This window comes from Schistocerca nitens, chromosome 10, assembly GCF_023898315.1.
Source record: "Schistocerca nitens isolate TAMUIC-IGC-003100 chromosome 10, iqSchNite1.1, whole genome shotgun sequence".
NCBI classification, from domain to species: Eukaryota; Metazoa; Arthropoda; class Insecta; order Orthoptera; family Acrididae; genus Schistocerca; species Schistocerca nitens.
Window position 1 is genome coordinate 125,891,666 of NC_064623.1, and position 20,973 is coordinate 125,912,638.

The window sequence follows — 20,973 nt, forward strand, 5'->3', positions numbered from 1 at the left end:
CTATGTGAACAGATTGAGCATGTGTGACATAATTTATCTCGGGACAGTTTTTGCCATCTGTACTATCGACTGAATGCCATAGTCAGTGCCTGCATTTTCAACTGTGAGGGCTACACCACGTACTAATGTGTGTGTTTTGCCATGGGTCGATACATGGTAGCTGAGAAGCATTTGCAGTATTGATCTGTAAATGTGATCATTTCATGTACTCCATATACACTGTTCCAACATTAAATCTGGAGTGAATAGGAAATGTCTAAAAGGCTGTACTAATTTTTTTTCTTCTGGCAGTGGGCAGAGACTTTTACCTCACAACTTTGATACATTTCACTTTTTCTTTTTCTTAGTCTTTATCCCCTGTTATCACAGTTTCAGCATGTTAATGTGGATTTGGCAGTATTAGTGGTAGATTGTGGCCAGATGCCCTTTCCATGCCACCTCCTCCTCCTCCTCCCTCCCCTCCTCCCCCCCCCCCCCCCCCCCAACCTAAAAACCATGTCCACACTGGCCCTAGCTGCATGCCAACTTTGGAATCTATCCAGGGGTATTACAATTTTGATAGAGTACAGTACAGTTTTAATGATTTATACAATACTTTTAGGTCATGAATTTTAGAAAATTGATTGAAGATGTCTTTCTGTTGTTGATTAATTTATGATATTGCTGCAACAGAAAATCCAACAGAATATGTTAATTATTCTGGTCTTGTTCATTTACGTATTTGTTCTGTGCTAAAGTAATTGTTCAGACGCATACAACATAAAAGTTAAAGTAAGGTCTATGATGGCTGTCAGATCCTTAATGTACACTGATTAGCCAAAACATTATGACCACTGCCCACTGCGAGTTGGATGCTGCCTGGTGGCATTGTGGGCATGTGATGTGGTAACAAAAATATGTAAATAGAGCAGACACAGACGGGAGCTCATCTTAGGGAAGATATGGGCTGAAAATGGGGAAATCAGTTGAGATAAGTGATTTTGACAAATGGCAGATTATTATTATGCTGAGCCTGTGACACACATCTCAAAAGCGGCAAAGCTGGTCAAATGTTCATGTGCTATCTATCACTAGGTGCTAAATGGTTAAACATCCACGACTCTTCACAGAACACGGGGTTTGGAGGCATGTCTGGCTGCAATGTAGGATAGACGGTGATTTGTAGCAAGCTCTTCGGGTGAATCCCATTTTTTGCTACACTAGGTTGATAGGTGTCTCCACAAAAACCATCATCGAGGTGAATGGCAGCTCGAAATGTGCAGCACACCACGGATGCCAGATGGTGGGAGCAGTATTATGCTTGGGAGACATTCTCCTGCACTTGATGGGACCTATGTTAGTAATCGAAGACTGCCGACAGCTGTGAACCACCTGAGTCCCTTCATGCTTGATGTCTTCCCTGACAGCAATGTCATCTTTCAGCAGTATAATTGTCTGTGTCTTAGAGCCAGAATCATGTTATAGTGGTTTGAGAAGCATTACAGTGATGTCATGGTGGCCAAATTTGCCTGATGTAAAACTAAAGGAACCCATCTGGGTCACTATCGAGCATCATTACCGTGCATGCAAATCAGTGATATGTTATTTACATGAATTACAAAACCTTTGTGTAGACATCTAATGCTTCATACCTCTACAAACATAACAACAAACTGTCTGATCCCCGGTACGCAGAATCAGTGATGTATTTTGTCCCAAAGACGGACAAACAAGCTATTAAGCAGGTCATAATGTTTTGACCATCAGTCTATATAGAGAATGAGCGTGGTCCTATCGTACTTCCCCGGGGCACTCCTGAGAATAACCCCGATACCCCTGTCTCTGATGAACACTCACCATCGTGGACGATATTCTGGCTTCTACTACACAAGAAGTAATCTCGAGCCATTCACATATCTTGAAACCTAATCTGTAATTTCAGACCTTCATCAACAGTCTGCAGTGGCGGACTGTGGTAAACCCTTTCTGGAAATATCAATGTGGAATCTACCTGTTGCCCTTCATCCGTGATTTGCAGGATATCTTATGAGAAAAGGGCAAGCCGAGTTTCACACGAGCGATGATTTCTAAATCTGTGCTGATTTGTGAACAGAAGCTTTTCTGTCTCGTGGAAATCAAAGTGAAAATACATTCAAGAATTCTGCAGCAAACCGATGTTAAGGATATTGGTTTGTAATGTTGTGGGTCCATTCTTTTACTCTTCTTATATACAGGAATTACCGTGCTTTTTTCCAATTGCTTAGGACATTGCATTAAGCAGGAAATTACAATAAATGCATGCTAAGTACAGGACCAATGCCGTAGAACACTATTTGTCGAGAGACCGACTGCTGAAATTTTGACATTATGTCGGCTAGACAGTAGGCTGGAAGATTCAGTTCTGATACTGCACAGCTCTCAAATTATACTTACTAGTTATTAGAGGCATTTAATATCCATAGGTGACACCAGACCAAAACCAGAGAGACCCAACTACCTGCTGGATCTGTGGGTCTTCACACTCAAGACATGCATTGGTACCTGGCCATTTCCACACCCTTCTACAAGGATCATCAGGTATCAAAGAAATGCTTCACTTATTGTGAAAGGAATACAATACCACTGATCCACGTTCCTTTTCAGGTGTCCCCTCACTCGCCTTCTTTCTACATATACATCTACTTCTATGTACATAATCAGCAAGCCACTGTGTGGTGTATGTTACAGGACACCCTGTATCACCACTAGTAATTTCCTTTCCTGTTGCACCGCAAACAGAATGAGGGCAAAATGACTTGTCTATATGCCTCTGTATGAGTCCTAATCTCTCTAAACTTGTCTTCATAGCCCTTACATGGAATGTACATTAGTGGCAGTAGATTGTTCTGCAGTCAGCTTCAAAAGCCATTTCTCTAAATTTTCTCATTAGTGCTCCTCGAAAAGAATGTCGCTTTACATCCACCGGTTTCCATGTACACCATGATTCTTTGTGCACCACATGCCCTGGGGGTTTGTACTGTAGTACATAATGGACACCTAGAGACCCCACTGAATGTGTCGAGATGGTTGTGTACTGTGTGAGTCAACACAGCTCTCCCCATTATCTGCAAAAAAAGTCACAGTGCAGTTACAGTAAGTTCCCCTGAGATACTACCTGTCAGCTATAATTTGAAGTTAGCAGTCGTTAGTTGTTGTTGGCTCTGAGCAATCTCTACAGTGCAGATTTTTAACATTTTATTACTGCAAAGGCTGTGGAATGTTCATATGACGTCGCTGTAGCGTGTGCAAATTGTGCGGGTAACTTTACAGGCTGACAAACATTCTTATTATAAAGTGACAATGCTTGGGCAGTCTTTAAGCATTAACGCTTTAATCCCTTTGCAAAGTTAAATTTTTTGATGTTATATTGGAACTGTGATCAGTTTGTTTATTTATTTATTTTTATAATTTTATTTTTGTGGTTTAGGACAATAACTGTGGTGGTAGTGTATTTCTCCTACAGCCCTTTTGTGAGCTGCTATTTTGGTGGCAAGTGTATTTTCCACTGTGAAAATGAGGCAATTTTTTTTTCCCGACTACACAAGTGACGGTAGTAGTGATCTGACAACAAACAAAAACTGTTTGTTGTAGCAATTTTTATGCATCTGGTACAGTGTACTATCACAAGATACCAGGTACATCTACAGATGGTAATATATATTCCCAAAAGCTTTGTAAAACCACTAAGTGGTTGGTAAGTATGCTTCCCGAGATTTACGAAAGACATATTAATTGTGTAATAAGTGTACTTCCCAAGCCATTTTGAGAAACTATTTTGATGGAAAACATATTTTCCAAGAGCCATTAAAACACTGTTATTTGGTGAGCTGTATACTTCTCACAGCCCTAGAAGCTATATTTCATAACAAAAAGAAAGTAAACTGGTGCAGCAGACTATACTGGATGCCAGGAGCATGCAGAAGTGGTTCAATTTATTCCCATAAATGCAGTAAAGAAACACAGCTACTGCTAAGTATATCTCTCATGACCAGTATAAGCCTTAAGTGACTCTTTGCAGCAGGTCGAGTCACACTGTCCCATTAACGAATGGAGATACAGTGCACTCTGCTAAAGTAAATGAGAATGCAGGTTCTCTTTCACCTACATTACACAGTCAGTTGTACTTAGTGATTTCTGGTAGACAAAAGAATATTGAGAAAGGAGAAATGAAGGAAGATAAGTGTTTAATGTCCCATCAGCATTGAGGTCTTTAGTGTTTGAGCACAAACTCTGATTGTTTCAAGGATGGGAAGGCTACTTATTGTGCCCTTTTAGAGGAACCATCTTGGCATTTGCCTGTAATGATTTAGAGAAAGCACAGGAAACCCAAGTCTGGATGGACTAGATGGAGCTGTAGAGAGCAAAAACTGTAGAGGAAAACAGAGAGAGAATACATCCAGCAGATAATTGAGGGTGTAGGTTGAAAAGGCTACTCTGAGATGAAAAGGTTGCCACAGGAGAGTAATGCATGGACTTAAACTGTTAGTTGTCCTGAATGTGAGTCCAGTGAGCTCGCCACTGTGCCACCTCGCTCGATATATTGTGAGAGAAGTTCCTGATTTAACCATTTCACGGGATGTGGGAAGTGTACTTACCATCAACTGTATTTCTTTACTGTATTCCTGAGAATACATCATACGAGCTCTGTATGCACCTGGTACCTGATGTTAGTTTGCTGCACCAGCTGAACTTTCTGTCTGTTATGAAATGTAGCTTTTAATTGTCATGAAATGTCACTTGTTCCTTTCATAAGCAGTTGCAACTATATATGGCACCAAATAATGTTGTTTTGAAGGCCACTGGGAAGTATGCTTACTACCAAAGTAATTTTTCCATGATACATGGGGAATATACTTACCACAAAATTAATTTCTTTTTTGGAATGCAGAAAGAATACTTGCCACCAACTGACCATACTTACCACTAATTTAGTTGTTTTGCTATGCTCTTGGGAATATGTTGTACCTCCTCTAGATGTGGTTTACCTTTTGTGGTACTATGCTAAACAATTAGTTTCTGTTTGTCATGACATCAGTACTGTTGTCACTTGTTACAACAGAACACATTGCTTCATTCTGCAATATATGCTATTGTGACTTGTCTCAGCTCGTTTCTTTAAGTAGTGTTACATGAAGTTTTTAGGATTCTAAAATAGTAGCAAATAGTCATACAAAAACAGATAATTCATTTTTTTCACATGTAATAGTAACTCATAACAGCTTACTAAAGACATTGGGAAGTATACTTACCACTGTAGTTTTTTGTTCCTAAACCACAAAAATAAAATAATCGAAAATTAAATGTAATCGATTGATTACACTTCTAAAATGATACCAAAACAATTAACTTTACAGGGTTCCTACAAAAAAAGTGCCCACAAATGGGTTAAAAACAAAGTATGCAAGCTGTGAGGGCAGTGTGAAACTTTTTTTAAGCACTGTGTTTGAAAAATATTATTCATTTTGTTCCACTTCTAGAATGCTAGGTTTTGTGGATTTTTGCCTGTACATTAATGGGCGTGGATTTGTTCAGTGGAGGCGAGTGTATTGTGTATGATTTTTCTCAGTAAACATGTCCTACTGACATTGCAGTATATCTCCAATGTTCTGGATGCCTCAAATGAAGTTTAAAAGACAGTAAACTGCTGCAGGTATGCCTCTTTATGTAAATGTCAGGGTTACTATTATTATCCCCCCCATGAACCATGGACCTTGCCGTTGGTGGGGAGGCTTGCGTGCCTCAGCGATACACATAGCCGTACTGTAGGTGCGACCACAATGGAGGGGTATCTGTTGAGAGACGAGACAAACGTGTGGTTCCTGAAGAGAGGCAGCAGCCTTTCCAGTAGTTGCAGGGGCAACAGTCTGCATGATTGACTGATCTGGCCTTGTAACGCTAACCAAAACGGCCTTGCTGTGCTGGTACTGCGAACGGCTGAAAGCTAGGGGAAACTACAGCCGTAATTTTTCTCGAGGGCATGCAGCTTTACTGTATGGTTAAATGATGATGGCGTCTTTTGGAGGTAAAATAGTCCCCCATTCCGATCTCCGGGCGGGGACTACTCAAGATGATGTCATTATCAGGAGAAAGAAAACTGGCGTTCTATGGGTCGAAGTGTGGAACGTCAGATCCCTTAATTGAGCAGGTAGGTTAAAAAATTTAAAAAGGGAAATGGATAGGTTAAAGTTAGATATAGTGGGAATTAACGAAGTTCAGTGGCAGGAGGAACATGACTTCTGGTCAGGCGACTACAGGGTTATAAACACAAAATCAAATAGGGGTAATGCAGGAGTAGGTTTAATAATGATAAGCTACTACAAACAGCATAGTGAACGCATTATTGTGGCCAAGATAGATACGAAGCCCACGCCTGCCACAGTAGTACAAGTTTATATGCCAACTAGCTCTGCAGATGACGAAGAAATTGAAGAAATGTATGATGAAATAAAAGAAATTATTCAGATAGTGAAGGGAGACGAAAATTTAATAGTCATGGGTGGCTGGAATTCGAGTGTAGGAAAAGGGAGAGAAGGAAACGTAGTAGGTGAATATGGATTGGGGCTAAGAAATGAAAGAGGAAGCCGCCTGGTAGAATTTTGCACAGAGCACAACTTAATCATAGCTAACACTTCGTTCAAGAATCATAAAAGAATGTTGTATACATGGGAGAAGCCTGGAGATTCTGACAGGTTTCAGATAGATTATATAATGGTAAGACAGAGATTTAGGAACCAGGTTTTAAATCGCAAGACATTTCCAGGGGCAAATGTGGACTCTGACCACAATCTATTGGTTATGAACAGTAGATTAAAACTGAAGAAACTACAAAAAGGTGGGAATTTAAGGAGGTGGGACCTGGATAAACTGACTAAACCAGAGGTTGTACAGAGTTTCAGGGAGAGCATAAGGGAACAATTGACAGGAATGGGGGAAAGAAATACAATAGAAGAAGAGTGGGTACCTTTGAGGAAAGAAATAGCAGCAGAGGATCAAGTAGGTAAAAAGACGAGGGCTAGTAGAAATCCTTGGATAACAGAAGAAATATTGAATTTAATTGATGAAAGGAGAAAATATAAAAATGCAGTAAATGAAGCAGGCAAAAAGGAATACAAACGTCTCAAAAATGAGATCGACAGGAAGTGCAAAATGGCTAAGCAGGGATGGCTAGAGGACAAATATAAGGATGTAGAGTCTTATCTTACTAGGGGTAAGATAGATACTGCCTACAGGAAAATTAAAGAGACCTTTGAAGAAAAGAGAAGCACTTGCAAGAATATCAAGAGCTCAGATGGAAACCCAGTTCTAAGCAAAGAAGGGAAAGCAGAAAGGTGGAAGGAGCATATAGAGGGTCTATACAAGGGCGATGTTCTTGAGGACAATATTATGGAAATGGGAAGGGGTGTAGATGAAGATGAAATGGGTGATATGATACTGTGTGAAGTGTGTGACAGAGCACTGAAAGACCTAAGCCGAAACAAGGCCCCGGGAGTAGACAATATTCCATTTGAACTACTGACGGCCTTGGGAGAGCCAGTCCTGACAAAACTCTACCATCTGGTGAGCAAATTGTACGAGACACAGCGAAATACCCTCAGACTTCAAGAAGAATATAATAATTCCAATCCCAAAGAAAGCAGGTGTTGACAGATGTGAAAATTACCGAACTATCAGTTTAATAAGTCAGGGCTGCAAAATACTAACACCAATTCTTTACAGATGAATGGAAAAACTAGTAGAAGCCGACCTTGTGGAAGATCAGTTTCGATTCTGTAGAAATATCGGAACACATGAGGCAATACTGACCCTACGACTTATTTTAGAAGCTAGATTAAGGAAAGGCAAACCTACGTTTCTAGCATTTGTAGACTTAGAGAAAGCTTTTGACACTGTTGACTGAAATACTGTCTTTCAAATTCTGAAGGTGGCAGGGAGCGAAAGGCTATTTACAATTTGTACAGCAACCTGATGGCAGTCGAGGGACATGAAAGGGAAGCAGTGGTTGGGAAGGGAGTGAGACAGGGTTGTAGCCTCTCCCTGATGTTATTCAATCTGTATATTGAGCAAGCAGTGGAGGAAACCACAGAAAAATTTGGAGCAGGTATTAAAATCCTTGGAGAAAAAATAAAAACTTTGAGGTTCGCCGATGACATCATAATTCTGTCAGAGACAGCAAAGAACTTGGAAGAGCAGTTGAACGGAATGGATAGTGTCTTGAAAGGAGGATATAAGGTGAACATAAACAAAAGCAAAATGAGGATAATGGAATGTAGTCGAATTAAGTCGGGTGATGCTGAGTGAATTAGATTAGGAAAGTAGTTAAAGTAGTAAAGGAGTTTTGCTATTTGGGGAGCAAAATAACTGATGATGGTCGAAGTAAAGAGAATATAAAATGCAGACTGGCAATGGGAAGGAAAGCGTTTCTAAAGAAGATAAATTTGTTAACATTGAGTATAGATTTAAGTGTCAGGATGTCGTTTCTAAAAGCATTTGTATGGAGTGTAGCTGTGTATGGAAGTGAAACATGGACAATAAATAGTTTGGACAAGAAGAGAATAGAAGCTTTCGAAATGTGGTGCTACCGAAGAATGCTGAAGATTAGATGGGTAGATCACATCACTAATGAGGAGGTATTGAATAGAATTGGGGAGAAGAGGAGTTTGTGGCACAACTTGACAAGAAGAAGGGACCGGTTGGTAGGACATGTTCTGAGGCTTTTTTTCTCTACAGCTCCCTCTAGTACCATGGGAGTCATTCCCTCATGTCTTAGCAGATGTCCTATCATCCTGTCCCTTCTCCTTATCAGTGTTTTCCACATATTCCTTTCCTCTCCGATTCTGCATAGAACCTCCTCATTCCTTACCTTATCAGTCCACCTAATTTTCAACATTCGTCTATAGCACCACATCTCAAATGCTTCGATTCTCTTCTGTTACGGTTTTCCCACAGTCCATGTTTCACTACCATACAATGCTGTACTCCAGACGTACATCCTCAGAAATTTCTTCCTCAAATTAAGGCCGGTATTTGATATTAGTAGACTTCTCTTGGCCAGAAATGCCTTTTTTGCCATAGAGAGTCTGCTTTTGATGTCCTCCTTCCTCCGTCCGTCATTGGTTATTTTACTGCCTAGGTAGCAGAATTCCTTAACTTCATTGACTTCGTGACCATCAATCCTGATGTTAAGTTTCTCGCTGTTCTCATTTCTACTACTTCTCATTACCTTCGTCTTTCTCCGATTTACTCTCAAATCATACTGTGTACTCATTATACTGCTCATTCCGTTTAGCAGATCATTTAATTCTTCTTCACTTTCACTCAGGATAGCAATGTCATCAGCAAATCATATCATTGATATCCTTTCACCTTGTATTTTAATTCCACTCCTGAACCTTTCTTTTATTTCCATCATTGCTTCCTCGATGTACAGATTGAAGAGTAGGGGCAAAAGGCTACAGCCTTGTCTTACACCCTTCTTAATACGAGCACTTCATTCTTGATCGTCCACTCACATATTCTACACACCAACGTGAATAGTCGTTTTTTTGCCACTTCCCCCAATGATTTTAGAAATTCTGATGGAATGTTATCTATCCCTTCTGCCTTATTTGACCGTAAGTCCTCCAAAGCTCTTTTAAATTCCGATTCTAATACTGGATCCCCTATCTCTTCTAAATCAACTCCTGTTTCTTCTTCTATCACATCTGCCAAATCTTCACCCTCATAGAGGCTTTTAATGTATTCTTTCCACCTATCTGCTCTCTCCTCTGCATTTAACAGTGGAATTTCCGTTGCACTCTTAATGTTACCACCGTTGCTTTTAATGTCACCAAAGGTTGTTTTGACTTTCCTGTATGCTGAGTCTGTCCTTCCGACAATCATATCTTTTTCGATGTCTTCACATTTTTCCTGCAGCCATTTCGTCTTAGCTTCCCTGCAATTCCTATTTATTTCATTCCTCAGCGACTTGTATTTCTGTAATCCTGATTTTCCCGGAACATGTTTGTACCTCCTCCTTTCATCAATCAACTGAAGTATTTCTTCTGTTACCCATGGTTTCTTCGCAGCTACCTTCTTTGTACCTATGTTTTCCTTCCCAACTTCTGTGATGGCCCTTTTTAGAGATGTCCATTCCTCTTCAACTGTACTGCCTACTGCGCTATTCCTTATTGCTGTATCTATAGCGTTAGAGAACTTCAAACGTATCTTGTCATTCCTTAGTACTTCCGTATCCCACTTCTTTGCGTAATGATTCTTCCTGACTAATGTCTTGAACTTCAGCGTACTCTTCATCACTACTATATTGTGATCTGAGTCTATATCTGCTCCTGGGTACGCCTTACATTTCGGAATCTCTGTCTGACCATGATGTAATCTAATTGAAATCTTCCCTTATCTCCCGGCCTTTTCCAAGTATACCTCCTCCTCTTGTGATTCTTGAACAGGGTGTTCGCTATTACGAACTGAAACTTGTTACAGAACTCAATTAGTCTTTCTCCTCTTTCATTCCTTGTTCCAAGCCCATATTCTCCTGTAACCTTTTCTTCTACTCCTTCCCCGACAACTGCATTCCAGTCGCCCATGACTATTAGATTTTCGTCCCCCTTTACATACTGCATTACCCTTTCAATATCCTCATACACTTTCTCTATCTGTTCATCTTCAGCTTGCGATATCGGCATGTATACCTGCACTATCGTTGTCGGTGTTGATCTGCTGTCAATTCTGATTAGAACAACCCGGTCACTGAACTGTTCACAGTAACACACCCTCTGCCCTACCTTCCTATTCATAACGAATCCTACACCTGTTATACCATTTTCTGCAGCTGTTGATATTACCCGATACCCATCTGACCTGAAATCCTTGTCTTCCTTCCACTTCACTTCACTGACCCCTACTATATCTAGATTGAGCCTTTTCAGAATTTCTAGTTTCCCTGCCACGTTCAAGCTTCTGACATTCCACGCCCCGACTTGTAGAACGTTATCCTTTCATAGATTATTCAATCTTTTTCTCATGGTAACCTCCCCCTTGGCAGTCCCCTCCCGGAGATCTGAATGGGGGACTATTCCGGAATCTTTTGCCAATGGAGAGATCATCATGACACTTCTTCAATTACAGGCCACATGTCCTGTGGATACACGTTACGTGTCTTTAATGCAGTGGTTTCCATTGCCTTCTGCATCCTCATGTCGTTGATCATTGCTGATTCTTCCGCCTTTAGGGGCAATTTCCCACCCCTAGGACAAGAGAGTGCCCTGAACCTCTATCCGCTCCTCTGCCCTCTTTGACAAGGCTGTTGGCAGAATGAGGCTGACTTCTTATGCCGGAAGTCTTCGGCCGCCAGTGCTGATTATTTATCAAAATTTAGGCAGTGGCGGGGATCGAACCCGGGACCGAAGGCGTTTTGATTATGAATCAAAGATGCTACCCCTAGACCACGGGTACTGAGGCATCAAGGGATAACAAATTTAGTATTGGAGGGTAAAAATCGTAGAGGGAGACCAAGAGATGAATACACTAAGCAGTTTCAGAAGGATGTAGGTTGCAGTAGGTACTGGGAGATGAAGAACGAGTCTCAGGACTGTAGACCACCACAACAACAACAACAACTATTATTATTCAATACAGAAAGGAAGATTACCGGCTTAGAAATTTGCTGAGAATGAGTTCGTTAAAGGGAATATTACAGTATTACAGTTAATGTCGTGTTGATGACAAATTATTTAGAGATGGTATTCAGCCCCGTATTGGAGAAGAAAATTGGATGTGTCCATTTCAAAGCAATTTAGGGAAATAATTGCTGAAAGTCCTATTCAGTACATAGCTGACTCCATAAAAATTAATACATTTCATACTGTGCTCGAGCACAGGCAGTAAAAAACAGTGAGCAAAAATGATGTGTGTCCTTGTTGGGTCTCCTGCGAAACTGAGGTGCTTGAGTAAGCTACATCACACTGCTTTGTTATGGGCTTGTTGTCAACTCTTGCAAATACCAGATTATGAAGTACACATCCCTCTAATTTTTATATAACTTTGTTTTGAATGCACTGTACAAGAATATTGAATACCTTGAGAATTATTGAGTTCAGCCATTCATTCACATGTAATATTCCATCAGCTCCATCACTGATGAGAGCCTTCAGGGATGTAAAATGAGTAAGTGAGAAGTGGCCACTGAACAACCATTTTCATCTACTACTTATCTGCTCACATTAATTATTATTCAAGGGGATCAATTCTACATCATTTTATTTTTATAAATATACAGAGAAGCAACTACTTGAAAAAAAGCCAATGCTCTGCTACTTAAACTGCTCTGCCACTATTTTGTTTTAATACTTCATGCTAAATGGGCATTTTATTTTACACATTACACTGTCATCTAAACTCATTGTGGTAAATTCGTATACTTCCTTCCTTTGCAATGCCCTTTATGCTGTCAATGCCACGTTGGGACCGGTATAGTAGTTTGTTCCGTGGAGAACCAACCGTACCTGCACATAGGCTATTATTACGATGGGATCACCACTTCAAAAGGCATTCCGAAGCTGCTGGCAGCTTCTCTCTATGGAGTAAACCATGTACCATTCCTGTCTCCTCGTAGAGAATATGTTGCATGGCCAAATGTGGGTTTCTGTTAGAAAGTGTTTGTGTGTTGTGTATCTGAGGTGGGACAAGTAGGTAAATTCACATATCCAGATAAATTATTGGTGGACTGGCTAATAAAGCATTTTTTTTTTTTTTTTTTACTTTAATTTTGAATATTTGGGGATTTCCAGATTGCTCCTAATGTCAGCTGGCAGATGTTCTTCAATGCATATTCTCTATGTAAATTATTTATATTGTAATTGTTACGGTTGCAGACTTTGCAATTAATGCTAAATTCTCTCTTGTTCATCTGAGCAGCCCAGTGGTCAGCATATTTTGCTGCTATGAGAGGACCCAGGTTCAATTCCTGGTAATGTCCTTTTTTTTTTTTTTTTTTTTTTTTTTAAAAAAGGGGGTGAAGCTACTCCACACCCACACTGACATGGTCACCATCACGAAAGTTCTACCATCACCTCCATTTGGTTAGTTACAATTGAGAAGCACACGGGATGTGGAGTCACGTTGTTGTCCATAGGATTACCCACTAATACAGGCACTTTGAGGAGATAGAAGTGGTCGCAAAGTGAGCAGAAGGTAGCAGTTTTAAGGGCAGAGGGAGAAAAGTGCCGAGGCAAGGGCCAAAGGAAAAGAACTTCTGCAAATCTGGACAGATGGTAAGAGCAGTAGCAGTTCCTTTATGTCTGCAAGGGTGAGGTTGTCGTTAGTTTTGGATATCGTGCGATGATCGATACCATTGTTGTAGCTTAGATCATCGTAAAGAGTGTCAGTCCTATTGAGGAGGGGTACTGCTGGGCTGGGCACCTGAGTGTCTCCTGGGCCACCTGCAGCATCTGTACTTGTAACATGCCAAGGTCGTTATATGAGTGGTCAATTGGCCATAAATCTATCCACGATGTAAGAGCTTTGGTTGGACATGTGTACGTTTAGTGTGCAATACTGCTTTCCTGTATTGCCAGTTGGTCAGCTAGATATTTGCACCTGGCAATGCCATTTAGTTTTACTGTAATGCAGGGATTCACCAGTGTTTATTTTGCCTGTGAGCTTGTGCTGTCCACAGGTGATTAATTGTCCCTAGATAGAAAAATTTTTTGGCAGTTGTGTTTCCACCCTTGGTTGTGGTCGTAGTTTCCCAGGTTAAGAATGAAGGGATTGTCCGAGTGTCTCAAGTTCCTGTACAGTCATGTGGTGAGTTTTTTGAATATCCGTGTGAGAGTCTCAAGTCAGTATTCTCTGTGAAGGTCCACAGTGTGTGTGGACCGTGGTGCACTTCGTTCTGTATCACCTGTAGGTGGCACAGACGTGTCAGAGCCACGTAACCCCAGACTGCAGCTGCACGTATCATCATGGGTCTAATCAGTTTCATGTACACGAACCTCGATACCCTCCTATTCAGTGTGCTTTACCTGTTGAGCTTAGAGTAACACTGTTTGAGCCTTGCATTTGCTCAGTTGGCCTGTCACTGAAGTATTTGACTTTCACACTAAAACGTATTGGGCGTGTGTGTAGTGTTATTTGTCTGCAATCTTAATGTGGGGTCCTGTCCACTCATCTTGTATAGGGTGCCTAAAGGATGCTGCATTCTCGGAGTGCTATTCAACAATTTAATCAAATCACATTAATAGTTTTTATTACAAATTAGAAGATTGGAAATGCTTAACGTGGAATTTACAATGGTGTCGCAAGCGATGGGCAACGTGCAATATAAATCCGAGTCCTTTGCTATATACAATGTTCGTGCAAGTTTGACACACAATTTGTGGATCACTAATAACTGCTATTGTAGCATTCTCTGCTAGGCCTGTCCATATACTGTCCTAATCCTGTCCGAATGCTGAGCGGCCGAGGCTGGCAGGAGCGGCACTTATATTCTCTTCGTCTAGGGGGCACTCCTGTTGTGGTGCTGTCCTTGCCAGTGGGCTTTTGGCTGACGGTCGTCTGCCTGCCTCCTCTGCTCTTCCCATCTTAATCTTTGTTCTGGAGCTTGTGGTTATGTCAGCAGAACACTTAATGTTTGCGCAGTTGTTACGGTTTGTCAGTGAAGAGAACTGCTTCACACTTGTCAACGTTTGCTTTAACACACTGTCGTTCCAGCTAAAGCTCAGCAGTTTTGTTTGCAGTCGTGAATTATGCCTGATGGGTTCCAGTCTTGCACTAGGATGGCAGTGTCATCTGCGTAGATGGCTGCCATCGTGTTTTGTTCAGTTGGAAAGTCATCGACTTGGAGATTAAACAAGAGGTGCCCTAGGACGCTGCCTCGGGGTACTCCCACTTGTTTACTGTGTCGTGTTGACTGTTTGCCCTGAACGTCAGTGTTGAAGCTTCTGTCGGTGAGATGTGAGTGTGTAAGATGTATGAGCTTGTCGGGGAGACTAGCATTGCAGAGTTTGCAAATGAGACGATTGTGCCATAGATGACTGAAGGCCAGGAACAGCGCTCCTGTAGCTTTGTTGGTGTTGCAGGTGTGTGTAATATGTTCTACTACACGGAGGAGTTGTTGTGTTGTGGAGTGGTGATTGCTGAATCCAAATTGCTCCAGTCTCAGGGAGTCATTGATGTTGCAGTGCATAGTCAGATGTTTGAGAGTCATTTTCTCAACAATCTTATTCAGGAAGCTCAGCAGGCTGATGGCTCGGTAATTTTGTGGTAGGGAGTGGTATTTCACTGGCTTCCTGAACATCAGGACAGGGAAGTGTTGATTTTGTAGAATGGTATTCGTGATATGTGTGAGGCACTCTATAGCTTTATTCATGAACTCCTGGAGGACACGGTTTTGAAAGTGATTGGGACCAGGAGCTTTTCTAGCTGTTTTGTGCTTAATAACCTGTGTTACTTCGTGTGTAGCAGTATGTATTGTTACATTGCACTTAGGCTGGGTTACAAGCCATGTAACATCCTGGTTGATTTCAAGTAGCAGTGCTGGATTGTAAGGAGCCAGATTCAGTGTGAATGATGTTGCTAGTGTTCTGGTCATCAGCCCATGCTTCTCCTCCATGGAGTATGCTGATCTGTACGGTATTTGTAAACTTGGTATGTAGTACTTCTTCTTGGTGGAGTGGACAGCTATTTGCCACACTCCAGGTCATGTGGTGCGCAGCCCTGCGAGTGTATTGTCCCAGTTTGTGGTTTTAAAAGTTTTAATTTACCCTGTATGATCCCCTGGAGCCTGTTAATATGCTGTTTGTACAGCCAGTATCTCCTGAGATCATCTCTCATTGACATCGGCCCCTGGATTTCTGGGAGCAGGGCCATTGAGCATTCTTGTGGTATAAGTACCGTAATTGCATCCTGAACTGCGGTGGTAAGGGCTTTGACAGCTTCATCAAGTTTCTTGCTTCGTGTAATTTTGGGAATTTGTGGGATACGACTTTCAAGCATTTCCTTGAACAATGCCCAATTCACGTGCTTGTAGCTCAGTATACTGTGAGATTCATCATACTGCAGTGTTTCTTCCATGTGAAGTATTACAGGTGTTTGGTGAGGCCAAATCGTGTATAATTTCAATGTTGATTGTGACTGTAATGCCTATCACATCTAGTCTCTGTTCCCTGTTTTAAGTGTCACCTCAGCTGGCACTAGTGTAATGTAGTTTTGGCGTAGTGCATGTTCGTATAGTTTTTTCCCATTGGTGTTTGGTCTTTGTGAGTTCCAAGCAGAGTGTTTAGCATTAAGATCACCAGTGGCTATTAGTCACTAAGCTATGTTGAGTATTGTGCTGATATCGCTTGTTATGATGTTACCAGATCAATTGTATATCGATATCAGTGTAGTGTTCACTTGGTTGAACTTGACCCTAACAGCCGTGGCTTCTAGTCTTTCAGATTCAGGGATCTTGATGTTTGTGTGTTCTATGTCTCAATATATGATGATTGCTGTTCCACCCACAGGTGTGCCTTCAGGTGGTCAGTACAGTAGATGTAATATCTTGGGAATCGTAGTCGTTTGCATGACTGGAGCTCAGCTTTGTTCATGAGAGCAATCCGGATTCTCTTCTCCTCCATAAAAGCGGCTAGCCTTGCCCTTTTGTTGCCAATCCCATCTGCATTCCAGAATAGCATCTGGGTCAAAGTACTGTTGTTTGTGTTTTGTGGTGTATTATCCATGGAAGAGTGTGGGCAGTGTGGTGACAGCAGTTTGTATAGCAGCCATGCACTGGCTGGGTCCAGCCGTCATGAGTTTGTGCCGTGTGTTACGATGAAGACCCTCAAGTGGATCTTAAGCCACGTAAGTGGGGAATAGTTTCGCCACTATGCCTCCGATTGTGGTGAGAATGTTTCTTATGTCAGCCAAAGTGTTGGCGGTGGTGTTGGTGGCTGCTGGTCCTTGTGTTGTTGTACTGGATGGGCTGGCTTGTGTTTTATTCATGGTTCGTATTTCATCTGGGGTCACCTGTGTTATTGCTGTGGTGAGGGGGGCAAGAGTGTGAGTTACGGTTACATTGTTTCTTTGAATGTGTTCCTGTGTTTGTCTGGTCTGTTGTTGGTGTATTTGTTGTGGTGTGATAGTGTCCCCTCTTTTGTTTCTTGGGTACCTCCGTTTCATTTCGTGTGTTTGTGGTTGCCCTAGTTTGGGTGTGTCTTCTGTGATATCACGAGTGTCACAATCTGGCACAGACAGAGTTGACTTGGTGTTGTCTGGGGCCGGCAGTGTTGTCATCGGTACACGGGCAATTTCTAGCATTGCAGGTGTGGGTTGTGGTTCTGTTGTTGGGGGAGTGTGCCATGAGTTTGTGGAGCTCTGTGCTTCCTCAATCCATCCACTTCCACTGTCAATGCCAGTAAAAGAGATTCCACACCTTACTGGTTTATTGGTTGGGGGGTGGGGAGTGTCTTGGAGCTGTTCTGGTTACCACTTGTCTGTCTTTGGCACTTTTGCACTTTAGAGCTTCTTTGTATGCTGCACACCATCTATAGTTTGCACACGGACCCCTCCACATTTGGTACATCTGATAGCTGTGTCGTGCTACACGGTTACCAGTGCATTTGTGGCACCGTGTGCCAGATCACATCGGGTGCCGCACGGCCAAACTGCTGGCAGTGGTGGCACTGTTGGGGGACACGCGGAGGTGTATATATTTCTACTACGACCATGTGAAGCAGGAGCATCTGCTTCAGAAAGTTGCAGGAGTAAGCTGTGTCGGCCAACTCCACTAAATAGTTTGGCTGCAGTCTGTGTGTCACGAATCCCAGAATTCATCTCATGCTCTCACAATCCCAGCTGAGAGCTGTGATTATATCATGAAGAATGTAATTGAGGATTGTGATGTCAACTCCTTTCACGATGTACATCCGAGTTTTTCCCCCGTGGGTGCTATATTTATGATACTCAATTCCCCCAGCTTTGAGGAAGTTCAGGAGATTGGTGCAATCTGTTTTGTTGCATACATACAGTGATACATAGTCCCATGTGAGTTTTGTGTTTGGTATATGGTGGGGAGTGACATTCTACAAATGCCTTGTTTAGCTTGCCAAGGCAAGTGTTATTGCGTATTTTGACCAGTGGGAAGCCAGTCGGTGTACTGTTCTGCATAGCTGCTGGGTTAGTGTTGTGTAGTTGAGGTGCTGCAGAATTGTTTGTACGGTCTCTCATATTACCGATGCTTGGAACTGGTGTCGGTAAAAGCTGCATTTGCCGTGTGAGTCAGTAGGCTCAGTTGTTTGTGTATATTGCTGCTGATTGCATTTTGGACCCACCAGCTTCCGAGGTCCATCTTTGTTCCACGGAGCTGTCACTTCCAGCTTGAGGACTACAGCGGTGAAATTTAGGGCCTCTAGTATATTCACTGGTGGTGTGACTGGTGTTGGTGTTGCTGTTGTGTTGCTTCCACCCGTCAGTTGGACAGTGAGCTCGTGCTGTCTCTGAGCCACTGCCTCTCGATTGGTGGCAGCGAAGTCCAGATGTAGCTGGTTCATCACTTACTGATAGTTGCAGTCTTGCTACGGGTCGTCGAGTGGGATCTGCTTGGTGGATCTGCCGTCTCCCAGGCATAAGGATACTTTTTTTGAGGGTAGAATGTGGATATGCGAAAATTTTACCTTTTCGTCTAAAAAGACAATTTTGCTTTTTTAGTTGACATACAGAGGAGGGGAGTCGTTATGACCCACTTGTGCAAGATGCAATGCCCAGTGCTAGAGAGCACAGTTGGAAGACAGCAGCCTGTACTGGACAGTGTTGTCCAATGTGAACATGCCCCTGACACTGAAAGAATGGGAGAGTCATGCTGGGGAAGTTGCAGCCACAGTTGCAGGAACTTTGAGCCAAAACTCTTGGCCACCTAGCACTGTGAAGTGTGCAGCAGTGTGTGCTTGTTAGTGACACTCCAAAGAGTGTCCTATGGCAGCTACACCAGTTTTAGCATATGTGTAACACAAATGTCCTCTCACAGCTGCTGTGGGTGCAAGGGGGCAGGGGGCAGGCAGCTGCTCAGCCGCGACTCACCCGTGGTACTGCCTGTGGTTTTCCTTGGTGGGAGGACTGGAACGAGGTGCACCAAGCCTTGTGATGCCCATTGAGGAGCTGTTGGAGTGAGACGTAGTGACTCTGAGGTCAAGAAAGCTGGCAGTGACCAGAACAGGGTGTGCTGACTCCCCCCCCCCCAATACTGCTTTCAGTGATGCCATTGCAGAGGATGACACTGTGGTTGGTCATCTGGTTCTGATGTGGGCCAGAACATGAAGCTTTGCTTTGCTTTTTTTGCTAAATTGACTCTTACTTCTGGACACAAACACCTGTACAGAGCAAATGTATTGGCATCCAGGGTTTGGTTATTTGGGGGGGGGGGGGGGGGGGGGGAGTGACGGTTTGTTATTGTTTCCACCCCCCCTCGCCCAGCTTCCCTCAAAAATGCAACTCGCTGTTAGCATACGACAGACATCTACAATTTTAATAACAATAATAAACACAAAAATATATATTAAATTATTCAATATAATAGTAATAATACAAATAGGTGGATCAAAGAAGGAAGAAAACATAGAACAAACAAAAGAACTTCAGAAAGTGTACAAACTGACATGGACACACTATAATAAAAGAAACATTTCAGTACAAGGCAAACACATGCGCTACAATACAGTTATAGTATCAGAAGCACTCTTTACATCAGTTATAGTATCAGAAGCACTCTTTGCATCAGAAATGACCACAATCTGAGGACCAGGCACCACAAAGCAGAAAGAATACAATGCAAAATCCTCAGAAAATTTTTTGGAGCAGTGCACAGAGACTGTATATGGACGAAGAGATCAACCAGAGAATAATAAGAACACAGAGGCAGACTCACAGTCACGATCAGAAAACACCGACTAACATTCTGTGGACACATACACACAATGAACAGCGACAGATTCACAAAGGGATTTCGGATGTAGTAAATGCCTTAATCAAAAAAACCAGTTGGTTTCAAGAAATAGAAGAAGGCTAAAACAAGCAGGAATCAGAATGGAAATGATAAATGAAAGAGACAAATTCAGAAACAAAATTATGAACATAAAACTTGAAGTAAAGGGAAGGAAGAAAACAGAGAAAATATGTACATATCAAAGGAAACAAGAACACAGTCAAAGAATGAAAAGATTTTGGGAAGAGGAAAGGGAGGAGGAAAGAAGGAAAAAATTGAACAATCACGTAACAACCAAGTTGAACTCTGTCAAAGTGTGTATTCACCATCATTATTTCAGTAAACATTATGACTGAACAGAGGTCTGCAGACACATGTGAATGAGGGGAATACTGTTTCTATCAGTGATTTCCAACTGTGTTCGGGAAGTCATTCTTTCTGTTGTTGTATCGAATCTGTTGTTGACAGCTGGTATGGTCAGCCCAGTGGTTTGCAGCTTTACCCGGCTGGAATATTGTCAATCAGACCAAAAGCACGTCCTCGTGGGCAGACCCTAGCACGAGCAACCGAAAAGTGTCCTTTATTAAATGTAGCTTGTCATTTCTGGAAGTACTTGCCATTTTTGAGACACTTCAGTTTCCACGCTACCTCCTTCTCCAAAAGTTATGTGTGAAGTTTGGAAATTGGTGAAGTAAAAAATATAAAGACATCATCTCATTCTGCCACATCTGCCTGTCGTGCATTTTGGGGTGCATGTACGATACAAGGCATTTAGGTATGGTGAGGTTACTTAGCCATTAGTGTTCACAATGGCTGGCATAAAGGAAACATGACAAGTAAGTATTAAATTAGAAAGCAACAGCAATAGTTTTCCGACCGCATAAATTCTGCTAGGCAGAGTCAGAAGCAGACACAGTGGCCTGTGCCAGATACGAGGGTTGGAAGTGGCTGGAATGTGAGTCGTGGGACAGAAAGAAAGAGAGAGAGAACACACAGACAGCACCATA

The 20,973-nt window shown here is 42.1% G+C and overlaps 1 protein-coding gene across 2 annotated transcripts in view; it reads left to right on the forward strand.

The window, feature by feature from the left end:
• The window catches only part of LOC126210045 (molybdenum cofactor biosynthesis protein 1), a 120,398-nt gene that overhangs the window by 94,141 nt on the left and 5,284 nt on the right, over positions 1-20,973 (forward strand). The window lies entirely within an intron of this gene.